Source organism: Capsicum annuum, chromosome 8, assembly GCF_002878395.1.
Source record: "Capsicum annuum cultivar UCD-10X-F1 chromosome 8, UCD10Xv1.1, whole genome shotgun sequence".
NCBI lineage: Eukaryota > Viridiplantae > Streptophyta > Magnoliopsida > Solanales > Solanaceae > Capsicum > Capsicum annuum.
The window spans coordinates 101,394,660-101,411,746 of NC_061118.1; positions in this window are offsets into that span (position 1 = coordinate 101,394,660).

The following is a 17,087-nucleotide window of genomic DNA, read 5'->3' on the forward strand; positions in this document are numbered from 1 at the left end:
ATTATATCATTATCTTTAATGAAATAAAAATGTTATTTTTGATAGGCCTCCGGCTCAAGACGTTTTATCCATTAAAAATAAAGGAATATAACATCTCCAAGAAATCTCTTAGCCTTCCCCTGGTTTGTCCATTAAAAATGAATATAACATCCCCAAGAAATCTCCTGGGATGACTAAAAAGCTGTTTATTAAAGTATTAAAGTAAATCCATTGGCGTGAATCTTACGTAATAATTGCGTACTTTGACCAAAAAAAAAAATCAATAATTGCGTACGCACTTTCTCAAATAGATTTATAATGATCCTACCAGCAGTATGTACTTTCTCTATTTAATTTTACTTATTATTGTTGCCGTAATATTTTTTCCAAGAAAAATATTTATTATAAATTTATTTATTAAATTAGTTTTACTAGTTATATTTTAAAATTTTAAATTTAGTTATTAATATTTTATGTAGTTATCTAAAAATAAATATTATTGAAAGAAAATACTTTTTCCGTTTAAAAAACGAATGATTCATTTTAACTTGACATAGATTTTAAGAAAATAAAAAAGATTTTAAAATTTTGTAGTCTTAAACAAAAGTTATGTGAAATATATTAAAATGCTATTTAATTTTATAGTTTGAAATATGTCATGTGAAAAATTAAAATTAAAGTGTTATAAAAAAAGAGAGGATCATCTTTTTTAAATAGATTAAAAAGGAAAATAAACATTTTTTAAAATGAAAGAGTAATAATTTACCTTAATTTTAAATAGATAAGTAAAACGATAAAAATATTTTTAGTATAAAAATTAAGTTAAAAAAACGGAGGGAGTAATCTTAAGAATGTATACACAGTTGAGTGATAATAACTCAATCATTCTAGGTAGTGACCCAAGATTAAAATCTCGACGAAAACTTTAAAAGTAGCATGGGTTATTTAACTCATCCTCTTTAAGAAAATCCTCTCTAGAAGGCTGACCCCCTTCCAGAGGCGCTATGATCGACCCCCATGACATAGTACCTTTACCCCTACCCCAATGCCGCCGGATCCTCCGGACCTCATGAACACAATAGATGAAAATTAAGCTGAAAACAATCCACCGAAATAGTTGGATAACTCTTTTAAATCTGCCCTCCTAAATAAGGAAAGCTCTTTGAACGACCAGCATTTGAACTCCGATAATGGAAAATCACCATGGAACCCAACGGAGCAAGGGGATATGATAACTCTAAGTGACGCAAACAAAGAGCCTATCTATGCTCCTTGGAGATTTTCAGTGATTGTCAAGATTTTAAAAAAAAAACTAGCTCACAACTACCTGAAAACCAAACTAATCGAACTGTGGAAACCATCAGAACCCCTAACACTGGTGAACTTAGGGAACAACTTCTACACCGTAAAATTCACTAACCCAAATAATATGCAGAAAGCACTCCAAGGCGGACTATGATTTCAAACAGGATCCTTCCTCTCAGTAAGACGGTGGGAGCCGAATATTGCTCCTGAAGAGGCTACCCAGTCACACGCAGTGATATGGATCAAGTTACCCCATCTCCGGACTGAGTTCTATGATAAAAGTATCTTAGAAAGAATTGAGAACAAATTAGGAACCTTGCTGAAAATTGACACCTGCACATCAGCAATAATACGAGGAAGGTACTCAAGAATTTACATTCAAATCCCCCTGGACATCCTGGTGTAGACCTTCGTAAACATTGGGGAACATAGACAAAAAATGGTCTATGAAGGGAAAGGGGTACTGTGTATAGGGTGCAGGAAGCTGGGGTATACCCATAAAACGTGCTCCAGACTTACCCTCAAACCTATTGAAGAGCAGGATACAACAAAACCATCAAGCAGTAGCCCCCTAACCTCATCAGTGAAATGGAAAACAGTCACATTCACCAAGAGGAAAACAAGCCCAAAGGCTCAACATCTCCTTAAAGAAGGTAAGGAACTTCGAAGTAAAGTAGAGACCAGGTAAAGATCTACGATGCGGTAACCGGTAAGTTTCTTAATCCCAACTTCTTCACGCCTATTGCAAATAACTTAGATTTAGATGTACAAGGTAAAAACGAAGCTATGTTGGAGAAAGTCTCCATGGCCACTGAGAAATCTCTTCATAATCAGTATAAGAAAAAAAAGAAAAAAGAAAAGGCCTAGTGGGGTAACCGAGACCACCTCCCTAAAAAGGTACTGAGCCTTCTGAGTTGCCGATAGTCAACTTGGCACTAGCCCCATAAGGGAATTAATTCCCAACCAACACACTTCCATTAACTAAGGCAACCCCTCTTTAATTTTTGATATCCCCAACAAGGTCGTCATCTCACCCCCTCGGGGGAAACCCCTATTACCTCCTCCGTCTCTATGTATTCTGGAAGGAGTAACTCCATCGCCACTAGGGATAATCATCACGCTAGGGCATTTGACATGACCAAGGCAGTCATGTAGATTAACTCCACTTCTATCACCACCACCTTTTTTAAGCCCCATAACCCTACCAGAGAACTTATTCCTTCCATCCATTGCAACAATGTCTTTCACACCTCCCAAAAACCCCAACACTCCAATAATCCCTACTTTCTAAAAGAACCACCATTCTTCACTACAGCACCACCTCCACTGAATGGAGATTCTGAATTCTTGGGTGGAGCTAACTCTGGCGGAAAAAACTATCACATATTGCGTCATGACAAGGGACCAACCCATGTCTTACTCATCCAAGACCCAGCTTGGATGAAGCAAATTGTGAAAGAGGGAGTGAACCACATAGTATCGGGGTTGGTCTACTAAGTTTGGTGCCAAATGATATTACAAGCTCATATGATGGGGACCTTGAACATAATGAACTCCAGCGAACACAACTCGCTTATTAGTCACATGTTCAAAAGCCTACCCTTCTACCTGATAATCCCTTACCTCTTGGAGATAGATAATCTGAACTTCATTCCTTGGAACCCAATGAAGTAAAACAATGTAGCAACAATCCCACAAGTACCTCAAAAGGCTGCAGACCAAAAAAAGGTAGCTACCATTGTGCTAGAGCAACTAGAATAGGCCAATCCATTTGAGGCCTAGAAATAAAAAACTTCTTTCTAGATAGGCCTCTTCAGAAAAAGTTCAAAGAGCCCTTAAGCTTAATTATTACTGTACTTTGTCCCACAACAACGAATGTCCTCAATTTGACCCTGAGAAATGCGATCAGCAGTTGTGCTAATCCCTCAGATGGACCTGAGGAAGACCTCCTACAAGGATAAAGGGAAACCACCCATGATCTCCCTCCCACCAATTCCATATGAGCCCATGCAGTTTATCATCTGGAACATAAGGGGAGCCAATAGTGCCAATTTCAAGCGCCAATTCAATGATCTCATTAAGTCCCACAACCCTTCTATAATTGCTCTGCTAGAAACCAAGATGGTAGATCACAAGAACATTACTGAATACCTTCGCTTTGATGCTTATCTAGAGTCTAGTGTTGTAGGGCAGAAAAGGGGCATTGTAGTATGTGGAAGGAGGACCTTCTCCATCTCCAACACTGCTCAACATTCTCTCAAGGCATCTATGCAATTGTAAAGGTAAACAATAGCCCTGACACTTTCCTTTTCTCTACTATTTATGCAAACACGGATCTCAACTCGAGATTAATGCTATGGGAAGAGTTATACAATATTGTTAACTCACTTACTAGGGATTGGCTTATGGGGGAAGAGGGATTTCAATGAAATTTTGAAAACCAATGAAAAGCTTGGGGGTGCCCCCATTTGTAATAATAGGGCCAACCACTTTTGAAATTGCTTAAACTACTGTAATATGATGGACTTAGGTTATAGGGGATGCAAATGCACCTGGACCAATAATATTTATAGAAATCGAGGGTGCCTAATCTAGGAAAGGCTGGACAAATGCCTTGCCAATACCTCCTAGATAAACCACTTCTCTGATGCACTCATCACATACTTGCCTAGGACCAAGTCAGGTCACTTCCCCCTTCTTTTATCCCTCACAAAAAATTGCTAAGCAGAAGGATAAACTATTTCGGTTCGAACTCATGTGGTGTAACCACCATCATTCTACTATCTAGTAAAGAATTATTTCTTGGGACCCACAACCCTTTACCAAGACATTTCTTAATTCTGTGCAAAGGTCACTCACGAGAATATCAATGTCTTTGGCAACATCTTCCACAAGCTTAGAACTATTCTAGCCAGGCTATATGGCATTAAAAAATCCCCTCACTACCACACTATCAACTTTCTCCAGAATCTAGAGAATGAGCTCTTCTGTGATAATGATAGTTCCCTTAAATGTGAAGAGGACTTCTGGAAAGCCAAGTCCAAATCTCTTGGCTCAATAAGGAAGATGCCAATACTGATTTCTTTCATTCTTCCATAATTAACATAAAAAGAAGAAATAGAATCATAAAGCTAAAAGATAATATGGGCAATACCATATTTGGTGAGAATGACATCAAAGCCCACATCATTAATTATTTGAGCAGCCTCTTCACTACCAGCCATACTTCTAGCCCTAACAACCACTTCATCCTTGAAAATAACTCCAATATTCTTACAAGATAAGCTAGGGACAGGCTTGACTCCCCCCTTAGAGATATGGAAATATTGGTAGCTCTTAAATCCTTCAAGCCCCTAAAAGATCCAAGCCCAGATGGCTTGTAACCTCTCTTTTCCAAAAATTCTGGAACATTATTGGTCCCAAAACCATAGAATTATACAAGGAAGTCTTTTTCCAATCAAACATGCCTGCTGATAACAATGTTACCCTCATTTGTCTCATTCCTAAAAGTAGGGATGCTGGATCTCTTAGGAATTTTAGACCCATAGGACTTTGTAACACTACTTACAAGCTGGTAACCAAAATAATTATAAATAGGATTAAACCTAACCTCTATTTTAGCCCCAATCAGGCTAGGTTCTTAGCCAATAGAAGAGCTTCTGATCATGCTATTATCATTTAGGAGTATATCACCACTTCAGTAAAATGAGAGGGAAAAACTCTAACATGATCTTGAAGATTGATTTAGAGAAAACTTTTGATAAAATAGAATGGTCCTTTATAAAGGGTACCCTTCTATTCTTTGGCTTCCCTAACAACCTCACCAAGCTTATCATGTCCTGTGTCACCACCTTTTCTATCTCTGTACTTATCAATGGGTCCAAAATAAAATTCTTTAACCCTTCCATAGGTATTACATAGGGAGACCTAATGTCACCCTATCTCTTTATCCTGTGCATGGTGAGACTTTCTAGAGGCATTGACACAGAAGCCAGAGCCAAAAAATAGGACCTAATTGGCATCACTAATGGTGGTCCTAAGATCTCTTATCTCTTTTTTGCCGATGACCTCACCTTATTGGCTAGAGCCTCCTTTAGCTACTATCAAACCATTGTTAATATCCTGAAAACTTTTAGTATTCTCTCAGGCCAAACCATCAATAATGCCAAGTCAAAAATGTTGTTCTCTAAAAACTGCACCACCTATAATGCCTTTCCCTGTGCTCCAATTCTTAATATCCAAGCTAGTCAAGACTTTGGCAAGTACTTAGGATACCCCATCTTCCACATCAAACCCAAGAATAATGACTTCCAATTCATTTTAGATAATATGCATCAAAGGCTTGTACGGTGGAAAACCAAATTTCTTAATTTGTTTGGTAGAACTATACTTGCAAAATCTACCTTGAGCAGTATACCTACTCATATCATGCACTACATTAAACTCCTCAGCAGAATCCTGAAGCTCATTAACAAAAGACAGAGAGATTTTGTTTGGGGCAATAGTACTAAAAAAAGAAAACTCTACCTCCTCAGTTGGGACACTCTCACCACTCCCAAAGAAAATGGAGGATTGGGTCTCCACAAAAGTAGAATCAGAAATAAAGCTCTCCATGCAAGCCTAGCATGGAGACTTTCTATGCATCCTAAAAACCTTTGGGGTCGAATTATTCTCTCTAAATATAATCACCATAACACTAGCCCTGGAACAAGAATTTGGAAGAACATTCTTAGGGGATGTTCTGATTGCTCTAGAGGCATAAACTGGAGAGTTAGAAGTCTCATCCATGGTCCTCTTACTAATGCTGATATGAATACCACCATCAATCAACTCTATTAGAATGGTATTTGGGACTTTAGCCATCTCTCCATAGAGCTACTACATCACTTAAAAAACATCATCATTAGCACCATCCTCCCTCATAACTCTACTGAGAAAGACAAACCCACTTGGGTTCCAACTAACAATATTGTGTTTAGTATAGAGAGTGTCTACAACATGATCTTTGAATCTGGGATGCAACAGGACACCAGAGAAACTTCAAACTAGTTTGGAAAGCCCAAACCCCCCCAAAAAACAAGGTTTTTCTCTAGCTTCTCCTCCACAATAGACTCCTTACCAATACTTATCTAAACTATATTGGGCTCTCTATCTATCCTCAATATCCATTATGCTAAAACCAGGAAGAAATTGCCACCCACATCTTCTTTCAATGCCCAAATATTGTCTTATTGTGGGAAAAAATCTTTCAAAAAGACAGGTACAAACCCATCCAACTATGGAAAAATTTATCTATTTCTAATCGTGATACTATCTGGAAGTAACTCAGAGGCAAGCCTTTTAATGCATGGCTATTGTGGGAAGTCATTTTCCCATATTACCTCTGGGTCATCTGGTTGTGCAGGAATGACAATAATTTTAATAATAAAACTTCCAGAATCTCTACTCATCCATGCAACTCCATTGCCATATCCATCAGGTGGAATCCTACCACCAATGGCCAGCTAAAGCTTAATATTGATGGTTCAACTCAAGTCAATCCTGGAATATGAGGGATAGGCAAATTATTTAGGGATCATAATGGTGGCTGGACGTTGGGGTTTATGATGCACCTTCCCTATAAAACCCTGCTATGGATGAATTATTGGCATTATGGCATGGACTATCAATTGCAAAAGCTAACAACTTCACTAATTTCCTCATTGAAACTAACTCTAGTGTTGTTATACAAATGTTTGTTGGCGACCACCCTTTCTATCATAACTTCATTTTTGAGTATAGGTCACTAATTCCAAATACATAGACACTAGCACCAGCCAAAATCTTTAGGGAACAGAATGCGGTGATGGATATGCTTGCTAAGAAAGAAACCAGAAGCCAGATCATGGTGTCACCAAAATTATTTTGGCAAATGCCTCATTTTGTAAATGCCTATATTCAATCAGATTGTAATGGGTCACTATCTAATTGTACAATTAAAAACAACTTAATTATCCTACAGGGCTAGGATGTGGCCTCGAATAACATATTTTTGGCCCCTCCAGCTGTGAGGAGTACAACTACCTACCCCTCTTAACTTCTAAATAATGAATTTCTTTTTAACCAGAAAAAAACTCATCCTCCTTATTTTAATTGAAGGGATGGCCTAAAAATTTTGTTCTACTACTATTGTAATACCCCGTATTTCTTTAGCTTATGATTAACTTTTAGTTCATGAGTTATCAAACATAAAAATTTTGAAATACTCATTATTTTTCAGTTTAGAGCTTGCCATTGCATAGAAAATTCAATTATATTTTCAACGATATAAAATTTGCCCAAATCCGATAACCAGGTAAGAAGTTATGGCGATTCTAAGTTCCAGTCGTTAAAACACTGTCATTTTGATCACTAGCACATCGCGGAGTCAGTCTAAATGACAATTGTAAATTTACAGTATGACTCCATAATCTCACCACATCGTAGAGGGCTTCCAATTCCTAATTGTCCAATTCCAGTAAGGGACCACGATATTGGCGCGTCGCGCACATTTGTCAATTTCCAGTAAAGCAATGCGATTGTACTGCGTCGCGCCAAGCTTCCAGGTCTCATCTAAGGTGGCAACGCGATACTACTGCATTGAGCTACCATGCATTTTTCCAGTTGGTAATTTCCAGAGACACGACGCAATAGCGCTGCATCGCGCCAAGGGTGAAAATTGGGACATTTTAGTTAATTTTGAGATTTAATTTTCAAGGGCTTTTAGGTCTTTTTTCCTCATTCCATTTATCCTAAACATGAGATTAAAACACTAAATAACCTATTATCCCATTATTTGCTCACTTATCTCAAGAAATAAAAGCTTTTTTTCAAGAAAACAAACCCTAGCTCCAAGAAATCAAGATCAATCTCAAGAATTTCTCTGAGAAACTTCGAGAACAAATATTCCAAGGAATGTTAGGTGTTCATCTATGGGTCCCTTTCACCCATAGAGTCCACGAATCTACCTTTAAAACTTCAAGATCTACTATTCATGATTTACATGCTTAAAATTTGATTTTATTAGTATTCTTAAAATTAAATGAGATCAAATTCATGATTAATTGTAGATTCCATGAAGTTTGAATAGCATGTACATTGAATTGTGAAATTCCCATGTCATAATCCATGAATTTCCAAGTTAGGGCATTGTAATTACTATGCTTATGTGTTAACCATGATTTTATGCATTAAGTTGTGCTCTCTAGGTGTTTGATAGAATGTCCATCTGAATGAATTAATGAAATCACGGCATGTTAGTATATGTATAAGCTTAATCCCTACAAGTGTTTGAGAAAATATCTCTAAGAATGATTATGATTTTCAAGAGTATATTATGCTTTATTTTTCATGCTATCGAGTCATGGGGGTATTTAATACCCGATAATTTAGTTGTGTGCCTAGAGCCAGTGTCAGTTACAGAACCTCAGTCATGACATGATTAGTAGTACTCTCAGTCAGTTATAGAACTCAGTCTGTTACAGAACTTAGGAAAATTTAGTGAACTCAGTATCAGTTAAGTACAATCTGTTCAGTTTCTTTCAGTTAGGAGTAGGATTTAGCATCGAGTGAACCCAAGGATGAGGGCTCACCTGTCAGTAGAGGGTGTGATCCTTAGAAGCAATCCTTGCATTCCAAAACTCTGTAGCTAGTGTAGGTCGAGACATCTAACCTGACAGTTGAGGGTTGATGAAGTGTTTTAACCTGACAGATGAGGGTTCCACCATTCTCATTAGAGTACCTACCAGATTAAGGTAACTCTTTAGCTTGTCTTTACCTGTGGCACGGTACTGACACCCAAACAACTGGGGTCACAGGTTGGACCCCAACTTAGTTATCTTATCTTATTTGGGGCATGTCAGTTAGATGATTACCTTCTACAGTCTTAGTCTCAGTCTTCAGAATATAACTTAGTTCAGTTCTACAAAATCAAGACTGTTAGATACAGTCAACCAGTATCACTAAATTAGTTATCAGTAACTTCAGATATCAGTTACTCAGTTTCAAAATTCAGGACTTAGCTTCAGACAAGCTTAGTCACAGTATTTATTTACTTGCCCATTAGTACATACTCAGTATTTATAGCAGTATCAGTTATCCATGTACTCTCATGTTCAGTTACTCTATATCATTCAATCAGTTATTGTTCATTCATATGAATCCTTGCATTCAGCCTTACCCCATCTAGCAAACCAGTACATTCCTCGTACTGACGCATACTCTTTCTTTATGCTATGATGTCTTATATCATACGTTCAGACACTCAGGTTCCTAACTGCGGATAGATAGATTTAGATTCAGCCAACAACAGTAGATTAGTAGTGAGTCCTCATCATTTGAGAATATTTTATTATTTTATTATTTTAGTAGACTCAGCATTTCAGTAGATGGAGTTAGTTGGGTATTGTCCCATCAACTCCACAATCAGTTAGTTTAGTTTAGAGGCTTTTCAAACTAGTTTTCAGACAATATTTAGTTTTATAAATTATCATTACAGTTTGATATTTTTAGCAGTATTTTAAATGTTTGAACCTTATGGTATTTCAACCTATTTTTCATATTTATTTTAGTATATTATTCAGTGCTCACATCAAATATCAGTCATAGGTTAGCTTGTGGTCCTTTGGGGTCATAAGCACCATGTAGCATCTGGAGTACAAACTCGGGCCGTTACAAACTTGGTATCAGAGCCTAAGGGTCAACAATGTCCTAGAAAGTCTAAAAGTCGCATCTAGTAGAGTCTTGTGCATGGGTGTGTAGTGCGCCACACTTATGGATAGGAGGCTATGAGATGTTTTTGGAAAACTTTCCCTTCTTTCAGTAGTCATGTCGTGCAAGTGAGCATGAGTTCAAGTTAAACTCTCTGTTTAATCTATTTCTTCCTTTCATTTACAAAATATGCCTCCCAAAAGGACTAATGAAAGAAAAATTAGAAATTAGTCAGCACCTCAGCTTGTTCAGGCAGATCCCCTGGATGAGCATGTCTCCCATGCAGAATTCAGAGATACATTCACTACTCTAGCCAATTTTGTAGCAGTACAGAATAAATGGACAACTGCTGTTCTGGCCAACCTAGTGGCTAATACTGTTGCAGCCAGGATTTGGGACTTCACCCGAATGAATCCTCCCCTATTCTAAGGATCTAAGTCAGAAGAGGATCCACAGGAGTTCCTCGATCAGGTTCAGAATATCATAGACATTATGGGAGTGACTTCCAGTGAGAGTGCTGAGTTAGGTACCTATCAGCTACAGGATGTAGCTCATATGTAATTTAAATAGTAAAAGGTAGACAAGGGTACAAATGAAGAGCCCATAAAGTGGAAAGGTTTGCTACTGCTTTCCTTGAGAGATTTTTTTCCTTAGAGATAAGAGAAGCCAAGGTGTTAGAGTTCATCAACCTCAGGCAAGGTAGTATGAGCGTGAAAGTGTATCCCCTCAAGTTTACTTAGTTATCCAGGTATGCTCCCTATGTAGTAGCAAATAATAGGTCTAGAATGAGCAAGTTCATATCTGGGGTGTCAGATAGTATGGTTAAGAAGTGTAGAACAACGATGTGCATTAAGGAGATGGACATATCCAAACTCATAGTCCATACTCAATAGATAGAAAAGTTTAAGATCAGAGAGAAAGAGGCGGAATAATACAGCTAGAACAGGTAGCTTCAATTTCAATCAGCCTAAGTTAGAGGGCGGTAATCGTTTCCAATTTCATCCAAAGTCTTCGGTTCCAAATCCGTCCTCAGCCAGTGCTCCAGTACCTAAGTTCAAAAATAGTAACAATGATAGGGCGCCAGGATCTAAGTCTCAGGGTAGTATCAGTAATGTTAGAACAAATACTCTATGTCAATAATGTGGCAAGAACCACAAGGGTATCTGCAGAGATGACAGTAATATTTGTTTTGAGTATGGAAAGCCTGGCCATAGAGTTAGAGGTTGTCCTTAATTAGGTTCCCAGGGTTATCATACTTGTTCTTCAGCTCAGTCAGGTTGCCCAAATCAGTAGGGTGTCGCTACCTATGCCACCAGTGGGTAATGCTCAAACAGGATTTATGCACTTCTGTCTAGATAAGATCAGGACTATTCTCCTGATGTGGTCACTAGTACATTACATATCTTTAATTTACATATTTATGCCTTGCTAGATCTGGGAGCTTTTTTATCTTTCAAAACTCTCTATATAGCCGTTAACTTTGGAGTCAGTCCAGAAATTTAGCAGAGCCTTTCTCAGTTTCTACCCAGTGGGTAAATCTATCATAGTCCGACGAGTATACATGAACTGTCCGGCTATGATATATTAGAAAGTTACTTTAGCAGATCTTGTAGAGCTAGAGATGGTAGATTTTGATAACATTCTCAACATAGATTGTCTCCACTCATGTTATGCCTCAGTTAATTGTAGAAACAGAATAGTTCATTTTTAATTTCCAAATGAACCAGTCCTTGAATGGAGAGGTAGTACCACAACACTTAAGGGTCAGTTGATTTCATACCTTAGAGCGAGAAATATGATATCCAAGGGATGTAACTATCATCTTGTGCAAGTCAAAAACTCTAACTCAGAAACTCTAACTCTTGAGTCAGTTCCAGTTGTAAGCAAATTCTCAGATGTGTTTCCCGAAGATCTTCTTGGAGTTCTTCTCGTTAGGGAAAAAGACTCCAGAATAGACCTTCTCCCAGATACTTAACCCATATATATTCCACCTTATAGAATGGCACAGCGGAACTCAGAGAATTAAAAGAACAATTGAAGGATCTGCTAGATAAGGGATTCATCATACCCAGTATTTCCCCGTGGAGCGCACCGGTCTTATTCGTACATAAGAAAGATGGTTCTCTCAGAATATGTATTGACTACCATCAGTTAAACAAATTCATAGTCAAGAATAAATATCCACTTCCTAGAATCAATGACTTATTTGACCAACTTCAGCGCGCCAGTTACTTTTCTAAGATAAATCTCAGATCAGGCTATCATCAACTCAGAGTTAGAGAATGTGACATTCCAAAAATAGCTTTCAGAACCTAGTATGGTCACTTCGAGTTTCTAGTCATATACTTAGGCCTTACAAATGCCCTAGCAACTTTTATGGACTTAATGAATCGTGTGTTCAAATAGTACTTGGACATGTTTGTTATAGTCTTTACCGATTATATTCTTGTCTATTCCTGCAGCAAGAATGATCACGTAGGATACCTCAGAATTATACTTCAGACTCTCAAAACTCATCAGTTGTTCGCCAAATTCAGTAAGTGTGAATTTTGGCGAAGGTTAGTAGAATTCCTTAGTCATATTATTTTCGGTAATGGCATTAGAGTTGATCCTCAAAATTCAGACAGTTCTTCAGATATTAGTATACCAGGATTGTTAGATACAGTCAAATTCAGTTATAACACGGGACTCAGAGAGTTCTACCAGATTCAAGATTGTCAGACACAGTCACTCATATTATCAGAACTACAGTTCCAGTCATGTATTAGCGGACAAATTTATCTACCACGTACTCACGATCTCAGTTACTATGTATGTATATTTGTACTCTTACGTTCATATCAGTCAGTCAGTTAGCATTATTCATACATGTAAACCCTCTACATTAGCCTACCTCACTCGTATACTCAGTAATCCAGTTGTACTGCTATGGTGCTTTCTTTTTATGTTACTCTATAGGTCCAGAGCCACGAGTTCCATACCAGTAGTAGCTTTCCAGTCGCAGTGTTACAGTGAGTCCTCATCTATTCAAGGATAATATGATTTGATTTATTCATTTATTACTTCAATTTAGTTTTACGAATTTAGTTGGAGACATGTTCCTTCAACTCCTTATTCAGACAGTACTTAGAGGCTTTCAGATTTAGTCAGATTTAGCTATCGAATTCAGTATTCAGTTTTATATTTAGTTGTTTTGGGTATTCATTACCCCATGGATGTTACTATATCCCTTTAGTTGAAGCTTATGGACTACATGTTCAGGTTTTCTGCGTATTATATATATATTATACAATGTACAGGTACAAATATTAGTCATGGGTTAGCTTGTGGTTCCTTGGGGTCATGAGCACCGTGTAGCATTCTGATTCAGAAAATCGGGGTATTACAAACTTGGTATCAGAGCTTAAGGTTCAATAGAGTCCTAGGAATTCTGAAAGCCGTATCTAGTAGAGTCTTGTGCATGGGTGTGTTGCGCCCACATTTATGTATAGGAGGCTATAAGATGTTTTAGGAACAGTTTCCCTTCTTTCAGTATTTATGTCGTGCTAGTGAGCATAATCTCAAGTTAAACTCCCAGTCTAATCTGTTCTTCTCTTATTTCAAAATATGGCCCCAAAGAGAAGAAACCAACCAACTCCTCAGCCCGAAGATCCTTTGGGTGAACATATTTCTCATGCAGAGTTTAGAGCCACATTCACCATACTTGCTCAGTCTGTGGTTGGCTAAAATGAAAGACCACTAGCTATTTCGGCCAATCCAGTGGCAAACTCTGCAGCAACTAGGATTCGGGACTTTACCTGAATAACCCTTCATTTTTCCATGGGTCTAAGTCTGATGAAGACCTTCAGGAGTTCATTGACCAAGTTCAGAAGGTCATTGACATCATGGGTGTTAATTCTGTTCAGAGTGCTGATTTAGCCATATATCAGTTGTAAAATATGGCTCACACTTGGTACAAACGGTGAAAGTCCGAGAGGGTAGATAGCGCAGGTCCCATTGGGTGGGCGGAATTTGTCACGGCTTTCTTAGACAGATTCTTTCCCTAAAAGCTGAGGAAAGCCAAAGTTCTTGAGTTCATCAACCTCAAGCAGGGAAATATGATGGTTAGGGAGTATTCTCTCAGATTTACTCAGCTAGCCAGGTATGCTCCTTATGTGGTTGCACACAATAGGGCTAAGATGAGTAAGTTTGTGTCAGGGGTGAACGATAGCATGGTCAATGAGTGTAGATCTGCGATGCTGAATAGTGATATGAGCTTAGCTAGACTCATGACCCATGCTCAGCAGATAGAGGAGCAGAAGGTTAGGACTAGAGAGAGGCAAAACAAGAGAGCAAAATCAGGCAGTTTTAGTTTTGCTCAGCCCAAATCAGAGGGAGGGAACCGTTCGTAGTTTCATCCCAAGTCAGTAGCTCCAACTCTTTTCTCCGCTAGTGCCCCAATGCCAAAATTTAGAGATGGCAGTAGAGACAAAGCGCCAAGCTCTAAATCTCAGGATAGTGTTAGCAGTGCCCGAACAAATCCCCTTTGTCATGCTTGTGGTAAGAACCATAAGGGTATTTATAGAGCCGGTAGTGATGTTTGTTTTGGTTGTGGCAAGCTAGTCCATAGGATTAGAGAGTGTCCGCATTCAGGTTTTTAGGGTCAGCAAATTCGTTTCGTAGCTCAGTCTGGTTGCTCAAACCAGCAGGGTTCCACTTCCAGTGCTACTAGTGGGCAACGTCCAAATAAAATCCATGATCTTCAGACCCGACATGATCAAGAAAATTATCCTGATATCGTTACTGGTACGTTACAATTTTCCATGTTCATGTTTATGCTTTGCTAGACCCAGGTGCATCTTTGTCTTTTGTTACTCCATACATAGCAGGCGATTTCAGAATCAGTCCTGAGATTTTAGCAGAGCCCTTTTTAGTCTCTACCCTAGTGGGCAAAACCATCATAGCCCGGTGGGTATACAGGAACTGTCCGATTATGATATTTCAGAAATCTACATTAGTAGATTTAGTCCTGTTAGAGATGACAGACTTTGATGTTATTCTCGACATAGATTAGCTTTATTCCTGCTATGCCACAGTCGACTACACAAACAGAATAGTTCAGTTTCAGTTCCCGAATGAGCTTGAGTTAGAGTGGAAGGGTAGTATTTCAGCGTTCAGGGGTCAGCTTATTTCCTACCTCCGGGCAAGAAAAATAATTTCTAAGGAGTGTGTGTATCATCTCGTGCATGTTAAAGATTTCAGTTCTGAATATCCCAGTCTTGAATCAGTCTCGGTGGTTAGTTAATATTCAGATGTCTTTCCCAAAGATCTTCTAGGCATTTCTCCCGAAAGGGAAATAGACTTCGGTATAGACCTTCTCCCATATGCTCAGCCTATCTTTATCCCGCCATACAAAATGGCACCAGCAGAACTTAAGGAACTGAAAGATTAGTTGAAGGATCTCTTAGATAAGGGATTCATCAGGCCCAGTGTATCCCCATGGGGTGCGCCAATCTTATTCGTGCACAAGAAAGACGGTTCTCTTAGGATGTGTATTAATTACCGTCAGCTCAACAAAGTTACGGTCAAGAATAGGTATCCACTTCCCAGAATAGATGATCTGTTCGACCAACTTCAGGGTGCCAGTTATTTCTCCAAGATAGACCTCAGATCAGGCTATCATCAGCTCAGAGTTAGAGAATGTGACATCCTAAAGACAGCTTTCTGTACTTGGTATGGTTATTTTGAATTTCTATTCATGTCCTTTGGTCTAACCAATGCCCCTACAGCTTTCATGGACTTGATCAACCTTGTGTTTAAGAAGTACTTGGACATGTTCATCATAGTCTTTATAGATGATATTCTGATCTATTCTCACACTGAGCATGATCATTTAGACCATCTCAGAATTGTTCTTCAGACCCTAAAAAATCATTAGTTCTTTGCCAAGTACAGTAAGTGCGAGTTTTCGATAAGATTAGTAGCATTCCTTGGCCATATTATTTCTGGTGAGGACATTAGAGTAGCTCCTCAAAAAACTGAAGCGGTAAAAAACTGGCCCAGACCCGTATCTCCAATAGATATTAGGAGTTTCTTGGGTTTGGCTGGCTATTACAGATGGTTTGTCAAGGGATTTTCTTCTATTGCATCTCCTATGTCCAGATTGACTCAGAAAAAGGTCAAGTTTCAGTGGTCAGATTCATGCGAGAAGAGTTTTTAGGAGTTGAAGACTCGACTCACTACAACTCTAGTTCTAGCTCTTCCTAATGGTTCAGATGGGTTCGTAGTATATTGTGATGCATCCAGAGTGGGTTTAGGTTGAGTCCTCATGCAGCATGATAAGGTTATAGCCTACGCCTCCAGACAATTAAAGCCCCATGAGAAGAATTATCCTACTCATGATCTTGAGTTAGCAGCGGTAGTTTTTGCCTTGAAGATTTGGAGGCATTATCTTTACGGAGTTCATGTAGAAGTCTTCACAGATCATAAGAGACTCCAGTATGTCTTTTCTAAAATAAATCTCAATATTCATTAGAGAAGGTGGTTAAAGCTCTTGAAAGACTATGACATGAGTGTCCTTTTTCATCCGGGCAAGGCTAACGTTGTAGTAGATACTCTCAGTAGATTCTCTATGGGCAGTATTTTGCACATTAAGGATATCAAGAAAAAGATAGCTCAGGAAATCCATCAGCTTGCCAGACTAGGCGTTCGCTTAGTTGACTCTTTAGAGGGTGATGTATGTGTTCAGAGTAGTTTAGAGTAATCTCTAGTTTCTGAGGTGAATGAAAAGCAAGACATGGATCCTAGCCTTGTCATGCTGAAAGAGTCAGTTTAGAATTAGAAAGTTTAGGTTTTCTCCCAAGGGGGAGATAGTGTTCTTTGTTGGCAGGGTCATTTATGTGTTCCAGGTGTAGATGACTTGATGTAATGAATTCTAGTAGAAACACATGGCGCGCTATACTCCATTCATCCCGGGGCCTCTAAGATGTACTGCGATTTGTGGGAGATCTATTGGTGGAGTGGGATGAAGGGTGATATTATAAAGTTTGTGGCTAAGTGCTCTACATGTCAGCAGGTTAAGCTAGAGCATCAAAAAC